Genomic DNA, 10,335 nt, shown 5'->3' with positions numbered 1-10,335 from the left:
CACAACAAAATGATGCATCATTTTTGCATGTAAAGAAATGAACCATGGTTGGATTTTTTTTATTTTATTTTTTTAATCAACCCACTTAGTCAAAAAACCCAAAACCAAACAAAAAGCATACGGTATATACAGAAAACCTTTCTTTTCATAAGGAAAAACAAAATTGAATTGAATCTCTTTTAAAGCTATATGTGATCAAATATAACACTACTACTACTACTAGGGTAATAGTAGTAGTTGTGGCATTATCCAAAGAAGTTCAATATATCTCGTTACTTCAAAAAGTCTGGACGGCCTACCTTTGATATGTTTTTATTCACCGACAGTAGGCTATGTATTCACCAACAGTAGGCTATGTATTCTTGTATGAAAAGAGAAAGTTAGAAACTAAAGTTAAAGGGAGACTTAACTATGTGAAGCCTCACACCAAAGTAACGGCAACGTTTGCCAAGGATGGGTTAGAGCAAGAATGTGATCAAGTTTCACAATTTGAACTTGGATGGTCAGCTAGGCTAACTAGCTAGCCTAGTTAGTATAGTCGCACTGCATATGGGACCATTAAAAACATGGTTAATTCACCCGGATGGGTGTGGTTTTGCAGGACGTAGCAGTGCACACTTTGGCAAGCTCCGGGACCGTCGCCCGGGCTATGGTTGGCTCCTCCCACTGACATTCAACCAATAGGAATATTTCAGCCTCCAGAACAGCTCTGCCTTTGAGAAATCTTTGTACAATTAAAAGTCCAATCTGCAGTTGCATCAATGTGCAGTGTTGCCAGATATACTGTAGCTGATGGTTTCCAGCCAAAACGCACACAAAACCACCCAAGCAAATGCAGGTGTATGGAAACAAGAGACTCTGTAAAGCCGCACAATGCAACCCAAAACAGCCCGAATGGCGGAAAACCGCCCAATCTGGCAACACACTGTCAATGTGTTACTTTTTAGTGGCTGATTGCAAGCTGCCAATAGTGTTTCGGTGATAGGCGGGACATTTAGCAATGCTAGTATCTCATTGGCTGCTGATGGGTGATGCTGGCCAAAGGTTCAGCTGCAGCCAATGTTTCCATGGTAACAAGGAAATGAGGCAACTGTATTGGCTGATATTCCTCTTGTTGTTTGCAGTGTGAATGCACAGTCAGGCTTAGGGGCTATAATAACCTACCAAAATTGTATTGATTATTGTGGGCCTCCAAATAGCACGGGGCGCTTTATGTAAATGTCGACAAACACAAGTTATAGAAAGGTATAGCTAATTGATAATTTTTTCTTTACAGTGATAACCTACTGTATAGATATCCCATCTCTGGCAAGTGTCTCCCTGTTCTCTTTGGGAGTGATCATGTCACATAACTAAGTCTACCTTTAAAGGCAACTCACTGTTGTCCAAAGCCACCAGGACATCACCAGACCCGGGACAAAGCCACCAGGACATCACCAGACCTGGGACAAAGCCACCAGGACATCACCAGACCTGGGACAAAGCCACCAGGACATCACCAGACCTGGGACAAAGCCACCAGGACATCACCAGACCTGGGACAAGGTGGCTCAGTAACTAAGGATCAACTTCTCTGCTCCCCTTTCATCATTATTAGTGGGGAACATGCAAAGCCGATCCCTAGTAAAGCAATAAATAACCGTTTTCCCACATGTAATTCCTTATTTTTTCTGTGATTGATTGAACTTGTCTGCCTGGCACAAGCGGTCTTGGTTGCCAAGCATTCTTGCCAAGGAATGCAAAATTAGCAGTGTAAAATGGCAGCAGATGGGGATGGTGACATCAAGTGAAAGCGAGAGGACCGAGTTGTGCCAAGTGTGGGTCTGTCCCACCCACCTGGCAGCCCAAGGCAGACAAATCAAACAGTCCTAACGTAACTGAAGAAGTACATTGGAATGCCAGTTCATCCCAGGTCTGTATACAATAACATAGGCAAATTTCCAGAGGACCCTTTGCCCTCCGTGACAAGTCCTATATAAACTGGTTGAATAAATATGTTTTCAACAGAAGATTGGTGGATAGACACTGTCCAACACGTGGTCTAAAAATCTCATGTACATTTGGACTTTATGTGTGTAATAAGCAATATGAATAAGCGACAATGCGATTACTACGTTTTCTTCAAGTACCCTTCTTCCGTTTACATTTCCACAAACAGACATCTGCTGAAATACACCTAAACTTGCTTTTCTTCTGCAAATCTCACTAAATATATATACACAGTTTCAGACTTCTCCACCAGGGCGATGAAGGGGGGTGGGCGACGCCCGGTGATCTCATTAGTACGCGTGATTTAAATTCAATTTTCATACTAAGTGAAGAGTAAGCTTAGGTAAAATCTCCCGGAAAAAAGACATTTGACATGCTCACCACCTCCCCCTTGTAAAATCTCAAACAAATCTCCCTATCTTTAGAAAGTAGTGCAGTCCAACGAGCCAGTCCAACTCACTGCTTCATTGAACTGGAACTGCCAAAGTGTACTTTGATATTGTTTCTGCAATTCCTGATGACATGAGAACAGGAGGCATTCGTAGTCAAAGTGATATTGGGGGAGCGTGACGGTAAAGCAAGCAACTGACCAGAAGGTTGCCAGTTCGAATCCCCAAAATCAGGCTGTGAAATTAGTGAGGAAATGGATGCAAAAGTGCTCTTCCCTCCCTCGACATCTGCCGTTGAAGTGCCCTCGAGCAAGGCACTTAATCTCTAGTCGCACTTGTACAGCGACTTCCGCTACTGTGAGACCGACTGTAAGTACCTGATAGAAACACTGACCAGAGTAGTAATAATATGGCAGTTATTTTCAGTAATAACCTCATTTACATTATGAATGAGCACCAATAAAACAGTGATGATGATGACGGTGAGTACAGAATAGATATATCACGATGATTATTATTATTATGTGTGTGGGTGTGTTGACGAGACATGACAACCCCTTGTTAACGTGATTAAATGCATTCCAGAATACACCGAGAAAGCTACACTCCATTCCCATCACCTCTATTGTTAAACGAGGGAAAAAATCTCATTGACGATAGACCTGCAATGCTTCACATCTAGCCTGGAGCTCTACCGTTTACAATGTGACCTTCTAGCCTGGAGCTCTACCGTTTACAATGTGACCTTCTAGCCTGGAGCTCTACCGTTTACAATGTGACCTTCTAGCCTGGAGCTCTACCGTTTACAATGTGACCTTCTAGCCTGGAGCTCTACCGTTTATAATGTGACCTTCTAGTCTGGAGCTCTACCGTTTATAATGTGACCTTCTAGCCTGGAGCTCTACCGTTTACAATGTGACCTTCTAGCCTGGAGCTCTACCGTTTACAATGTGACCTTCTAGCCTGGAGCTCTACTGTTTACAATGTGACCTTCTAGCCTGGAGCTCTACTGTTTACAATGTGACCTTCTAGCCTGGAGCTCTACCGTTTACAATGTGACCTTCTAGCCTGGAGCTCTACCGTTTACAATGTGACCTTCTAGCCTGGAGCTCTACCGTTTACAATGTGACCTTCTAGCCTGGAGCTCTACCGTTTACAATGTGACCTTCTAGCCTGGAGCTCTACTGTTTACAATGTGACCTTCTAGTCTGGAGCTCTACTGTTTACAATGTGACCTTCTAGTCTGGAGCTCTACTGTTTACAATGTGACCTTCTAGCCTGGAGCTCTACTGTTTACAATGTGACCTTCTAGTCTGGAGCTCTACTGTTTACAATGTGACCTTCTAGCCTGGAGCTCTACTGTTTACAATGTGACCTTCTAGTCTGGAGCTCTACCGTTTACAATGTGACCTTCTAGCCTGGAGCTCTACTGTTTACAATGTGACCTTCTAGTCTGGAGCTCTACTGTTTACAATGTGACCATCTAGCCTGGAGCTCTACTGTTTACAATGTGACCTTCTAGCCTGGAGCTCTACTGTTTACAATGTGACCATCTAGCCTGGAGCTCTACTGTTTACAATGTGACCTTCTAGTCTGGAGCTCTACTGTTTACAATGTGACCTTCTAGCCTGGAGCTCTACTGTTTACAATGTGACCATCTAGCCTGGAGCTCTACTGTTTACAATGTGACCATCTAGTCTGGAGCTCTACTGTTTACAATGTGACCTTCTAGCCTGGAGCTCTACCGTTTATAATGTGACCTTCTAGTCTGGAGCTCTACCGTTTATAATGTGACCTTCTAGCCTGGAGCTCTACCGTTTACAATGTGACCTTCTAGCCTGGAGCTCTACCGTTTACAATGTGACCTTCTAGCCTGGAGCTCTACCGTTTACAATGTGACCTTCTAGCCTGGAGCTCTACCGTTTATAATGTGACCTTCTAGCCTGGAGCTCTACCGTTTACAATGTGACCTTCTAGCCTGGAGCTCTACCGTTTATAATGTGACCTTCTAGCCTGGAGCTCTACCGTTTACAATGTGACCTTCTAGCCTGGAGCTCTACTGTTTACAATGTGACCTTCTAGCCTGGAGCTCTACCGTTTACAATGTGACCTTCTAGCCTGGAGCTCTACCGTTTATAATGTGACCTTCTAGTCTGGAGCTCTACCGTTTATAATGTGACCTTCTAGCCTGGAGCTCTACTGTTTACAATGTGACTTTCTAGCCTGGAGCTCTACTGTTTACAATGTGACCTTCTAGCCTGGAGCTCTACCGTTTATAATGTGACCTTCTAGCCTGGAGCTCTACCGTTTACAATGTGACCTTCTAGCCTGGAGCTCTACCGTTTATAATGTGACCTTCTAGCCTGGAGCTCTACCGTTTACAATGTGACCTTCTAGCCTGGAGCTCTACTGTTTACAATGTGACCTTCTAGCCTGGAGCTCTACCGTTTACAATGTGACCTTCTAGCCTGGAGCTCTACCGTTTATAATGTGACCTTCTAGCCTGGAGCTCTACCGTTTACAATGTGACCTTCTAGCCTGGAGCTCTACCGTTTATGTGACCTTCTAGCCTGGAGCTCTACCGTTTACAATGTGACCTTCTAGCCTGGAGCTCTACCGTTTATAATGTGACCTTCTAGCCTGGAGCTCTACCGTTTATAATGTGACCTTCTAGCCTGGAGCTCTACCGTTTACAATGTGACCTTCTAGTCTGGAGCTCTACCGTTTACAATGTGACCTTCTAGCCTGGAGCTCTACCGTTTACAATGTGACCTTCTAGCCTGGTGCTCTACCGTTTACAATGTGACCATCTAGTCTGGAGCTCTACCGTTTACAATGTGACTGTCAAGTTAAACACGTACAAGGACCACACAATATTATCTCTACCTTCTTTTCGGTCTTGTCTAAGGCATTATGTACAAAAGCAGAAAAGCACAAAATTCGTCATAAAAAAATCAGCTGACAAATAATCTCTAGAGATCATAATGCCCCTTTTCACAAAAACTGAGGAAGACAATCAGTGGATTATAGCGTATCACAGCAGTATCACGGATAAACAGTCGAGAAACCGAGCTTTTCTTTCTAAAATCCTGAAGCTCAGACCTTTTAGCAGACAGACACTATTATCAAACTCATAAACTCCACATCAATGTGACTTTTGCCCCAAGAAAGCATGCAGACTTAATCACATTCCCTGCCCATGTAGCTCATCTCCTACAGTAATAGCCTGCTCAAATAAACAGCTTTGTGTTCAGCAACTCAATTGCGAAGCATAAATGAGTGAATCACCTTGGATGATACATCCATTTTAGAATAGTGTTTTTATTAGATATTAAAAATAAAAGATTGCATCCTCAACAACAAGAGTCCATTCTTCTGTTGTCAATTTGCAATGACGTTTAGATTTATGCCGTTCCCCCCAAATGCTCATTTTGCAACGTAACCGTTCAATTTCAGTTTTGATTGCGTGTATATTTCACCGTAATCAAGCAGCTTCAGCTTCGTCCAATCAGGGGCGTAGGCAGAAATTCAATTATGGGTGGGCCTGGATAAAATTGGGTGGGCCTGGATAAAATTGGTGGGGCAATTGCATGACGAAATTTAAAATTCCTAGATGTCATGAAGTCGTCATGCATTAGACTCTGGAGATGATGTGCCCTGCGTTTTTAAGCTACAAAACCATTAGCTAGCAAGGCAGCAGCAAGTTTGCCTCTAGAAAACAACCAATTAATTTTTTTTTTTTTTTTGGGTGGGCCAGGGCAAGAAGTGGGTGGGCCTGTGCCTACCCAGGCCCACCCGTAGATACGCCCCTGCCGTCCAATAGGCAATTTTGTTTTTTTTTGGCTCGACATTCATGTTTCCACAAACTTACATTATAACCCTCGACACCAGGCAAAGGCCATACTGTAAGGTAAGGTAATCCGCTGAGTCAAAACACGTTCGCTGTAAGATACTGAACGAGATCGATTTGCGCCGAGTGCTGCTGCTGCGTGTGCTGAATTGGCCTCGACAGCAGCAAGTAATTGCAGGGATATGGACTGAGAACACATTCAATTACTGCAGGACAGAGCTCGCTGAAGACGGGACAAAGCTGAGCCGACGAGAAGAACACAGGAGAGAGAGAGAGAGGGGGGTGTAGAGAAATAGACATTATACCTATGGAAAATGAGTTAGTAGCCTTGAGGAGGATGCTGATGTGGTTTGTGTGCCGCCTCGCATCTTCAAAATCTCTTTAGGTAGTGAGAAACATTTTTTTTTTTACATTATCCAAAGGGTTCTGAAAAGGTTTCGGGAAAGCTTTTCTCAACCCACAGAGAAGCATGTATTCCATCAACTGAAGTGAAAACTCACTTCAAAAAAATCACCCGAACTGGAGTTGCAAAAAGTGACACGTAGAGAGAGTCATTAAACGATGAGTCAGTCAGGACGCGCCCACACTCGCCCTACAGCGGCGTGGAGGGGGGGGGGGGGAGGCGTGGAGGGGAGGGGGGGGGGGGGGAGGAGTGCTCCCAGCAGGAGGGGTGGAGGGGGACGCGTGGAGGGGGGGGCGCGAAAGCCCCGAGGGGGGCCGCGCAGCCTCACAATGAACCATTATACAGTGCATGAGTCATCATCGAAAGTGAAGGAAATTTAAATGTTATGGAACACTGATTGCATTTGAGTTTCAGTTTGACGGTATTAAGAAGACCGCAAGCCTGTTAAGACTGCAGCTGAATTATGAGCTCCCCGGGTTTTTACCAACACCATAGTCGCAGCAATAAAAGCATATTAGGCCATATAGTGAAAGCAGCTGCAATCTGATGTACATGACGTTGACTGAACGTGGACGAGTATTGAATTGCTGCTCGCTTAGAAAAGCAACCTGGTGTGTTAAACAAACGCAATACAGATGGTGTAGCAATATAAAAGAATAGGATGTTGAACAGAGAGAGAGAGAGAGAGAGAGAGAGAGAGATGGAGAGACAGAACAGGTAGGGACTAGGGAGGGAGAGCAACACTGATGGACAGAGGAGAATGAAAAGAGAGAGCGATCAGATGGGGAGAGAGAGAGATGCCGATAGAGAGACACTGACAGAGACCATTTGTGGGCAGGAGAGAGAGAGAGAGAGAGAGAGAGAGAGAGGAACATGAGGACAGGGATGTGGAGGGCGAGTAGCCTCTATTAGAGCTTTGTGAACAGAAGTACTTCATTAAGCCGGTCGATGTGGCCGCGGCACAGCCGGCATGCTAATTCAAGCCCATATATATCTCTCTGTGCATCCCTTCCTCTCTCTATCACACTCCCTCTTTCTCCCTCCCTCTGTCACACTCCCTCTCTCTCTCTGTCACACTCCCTCCCTCCCTCTCTCTCTGTCACACTCCCTCTTTCTCCCTCTCTCTCTGGCACACTCCCTCTCTCTCCCTCCCTCTGTCACACTCCCTCTTTCTCTCTCTCTCTGTCACACTCCCTCTTTCTCTCTCTCTCTCTGTCACACTCCCTCTCTCTCTGTCACACTCCCTCTCTCTCCCTCCCTCTGTCACACTCCCTCTTTCTCCCTCTCTCTCTGTCACACTCCCTCTCTCTCCCTCCCTCTGTCACACTCCCTCTTTCTCTCTCTCTCTGTCACACTCCCTCTCTCTGTCACACTCCCTCTCTCTCCCTCCCTCTGTCACACTCCCTCTTTCTCCCTCTCTCTCTGTCACACTCCCTCTCTCTCCCTCCCTCTGTCACACTCCCTCTTTCTCCCTCTCTCTCTGTCACACTCCCTCTCTCTCCCTCCCTCTGTCACACTCCCTCTTTCTCCCTCTCTCTGTCACACTCCCTCTCTCTGTCACACTCCCTCTCTCCCTCTTTCTCCCTCTCTCTGTCACACTCCCTCTCTCTCTCTCTCTCTCTCTCTGTCACACTCCCTCTCTCTGTCACACTCCCTCTCTCTCTCTGTCACACTCCCTCTCTTTGTCACACACTCCCTCTCTCTCTCCCCCTCTGTCACACTGCCTCCCTCTCTCTTTCACATTCCCTCTCTCTCTCTGTCACACTCCCTCTTCTCTCCCTCCCTCTGTCACACTCACTCTCTCTCTCTGTCACACTCCCTCTCTCTCCCTCCCTCTGTCACACTGCCTCCCTCTCTCTTTCACATTCCCTCTCTCTCTCTCTCTCTCCCTCCCTCTCTCTCCCTCTCTCTGTCACACTCCCTCTCTCTGTATTCAGACCCTGGTTTGTTCTGCCTCTCTATTCCTTTGCGCTCTCTCTCTTGTTCTCCCTTTTTGCAGTCATTGTGTTTTCCAGTTCTTTCACATCTCTCTCTCTCTCTCTCTCTGTAGAGCGTGGAGAGAGAGACTATTCTGTAGAGCGTGGAGAGAGAGACTATTCTGTAGAGCGTGGAGAGAGAGACTATTCTGTAGAGCGTGGAGAGAGAGACTATTCTGTAGAGCATGGAGAGAGAGACTATTCTGTAGAGCATGGAGAGAGAGACTATTCTGTAGAGCATGGAGAGAGAGACACAAAATACAAAGAGAAAAATAAAGACAGAGAGAAGAAAACCAACAAAGACCAGATCAAAACTAAACAAATGAGTTGAGCTCTCCAGCTGTGAGCAGCTTGTTTCATATGGGCCAACTTGCTGTGGCTGTTAAGACAGAGACAAGGCCGTGGAACTAACATCACTCTACTCCATGTATCTTTATACGCTGATGACTGGTGGAACTAACATCACTCTACTCTACGTATCTTTATACGCTGATGACTGGCTAATGTATGTCTGCCAAAACCCCTTGGTCCTAGATCAAAGACTTTTTTTTTTAAATAACGTTTGCACCACAATTGAAAAGCGAAAAGCTTCCATGGTGTTTTTGACAGATAATAGCCTGGTTTTTCCACCATTTTATAATTTCAAAATACGAGCTACCGGTGAAAATCTTTCATAGCAATCCCATAAAATGCTTTGATGAGGGGAGTGAAGGGGTGTATGTATACAAAGGTATGGGCTAATAGTGATGAGGATGTTCTTGCTGTGTGTGGTGAACTAAGTCAGAAAAAGGTCCTCTTCGATGATTCTACGTTTCCATTCAAATAAATTAAACAAAACAAATCAGCGATCCACAAAGAGATCCTTGGTTTTCTTTTGTTATGGCCTTTCTACCTACATTTGAGCAAGTTTTTTTTTTTTTTAATCAGTCCCCCCCATGTCATCAGAAGAAGTTCATGTACAAGCTGTTTTCAGAACAGACTTGGAGCTGCTATCTGGCTTAGAGGAGCTTATTCTGCACCAAACACCTCTCTCTCTCTCTCTCTCTCTCTCTCTCTCTCTCCTCCTTTTCTGTTCTTTTCACTGAGGAGGAGGGGCTTGTTGTAATAGAAGTCTCAGAGGAAAATAGTCAAAGTTCGGCATCATTCATATGACCCCATTACACAACCGAAGAAGATGTGGTCAGGTGTGCAAGGCTGGACAACCTGATTGGCAGTTTGTCTGTTTCTAGTGAATCAAATCCTCCCAGAGTTCCAGCTGTTGTCGGCCATGTGAGGAAAGGGGGGGTGAGACAAAATCAATATTAGCCTTTCCTTCCTGTTTTACACTGAGGTGTACGTGTACAAGACAGGCACGAGTCACACGCGCGCATGCACGCACACACACACACACACACACACACACACACACACACACACACACGCACACACACACACACACACACACACACACACACACACACACACATTGGTCGCTCCTAGTCTGAGCCAACGTCTGCATTCATTTACTCCCACAGAGCATTTTCAGTGTGTCCTCCTTACATGTATCGCTAAGCTAACGTTAACTAGCGCAATTAGCATCCTTTAGCGCTACCGTGCCAATGTTCTTCGGGTAGCGCTGCCTGCTAGCTTCGTCGGCATCAGCCGGCATCAGGTAGCGTGTCAGCTAGCTAGCAATGTTACACAACCCGCTCGAGCCCCTTCAACTCTTGCATCTTGACCGATGACGAC

The sequence above is a fragment of the Poromitra crassiceps genome (genome assembly GCF_964638095.1).
Source record: "Poromitra crassiceps genome assembly, chromosome: 27".
Lineage (NCBI taxonomy): Eukaryota > Metazoa > Chordata > Actinopteri > Beryciformes > Melamphaidae > Poromitra > Poromitra crassiceps.
Note: the sequence above shows the minus strand (reverse complement) of the source record.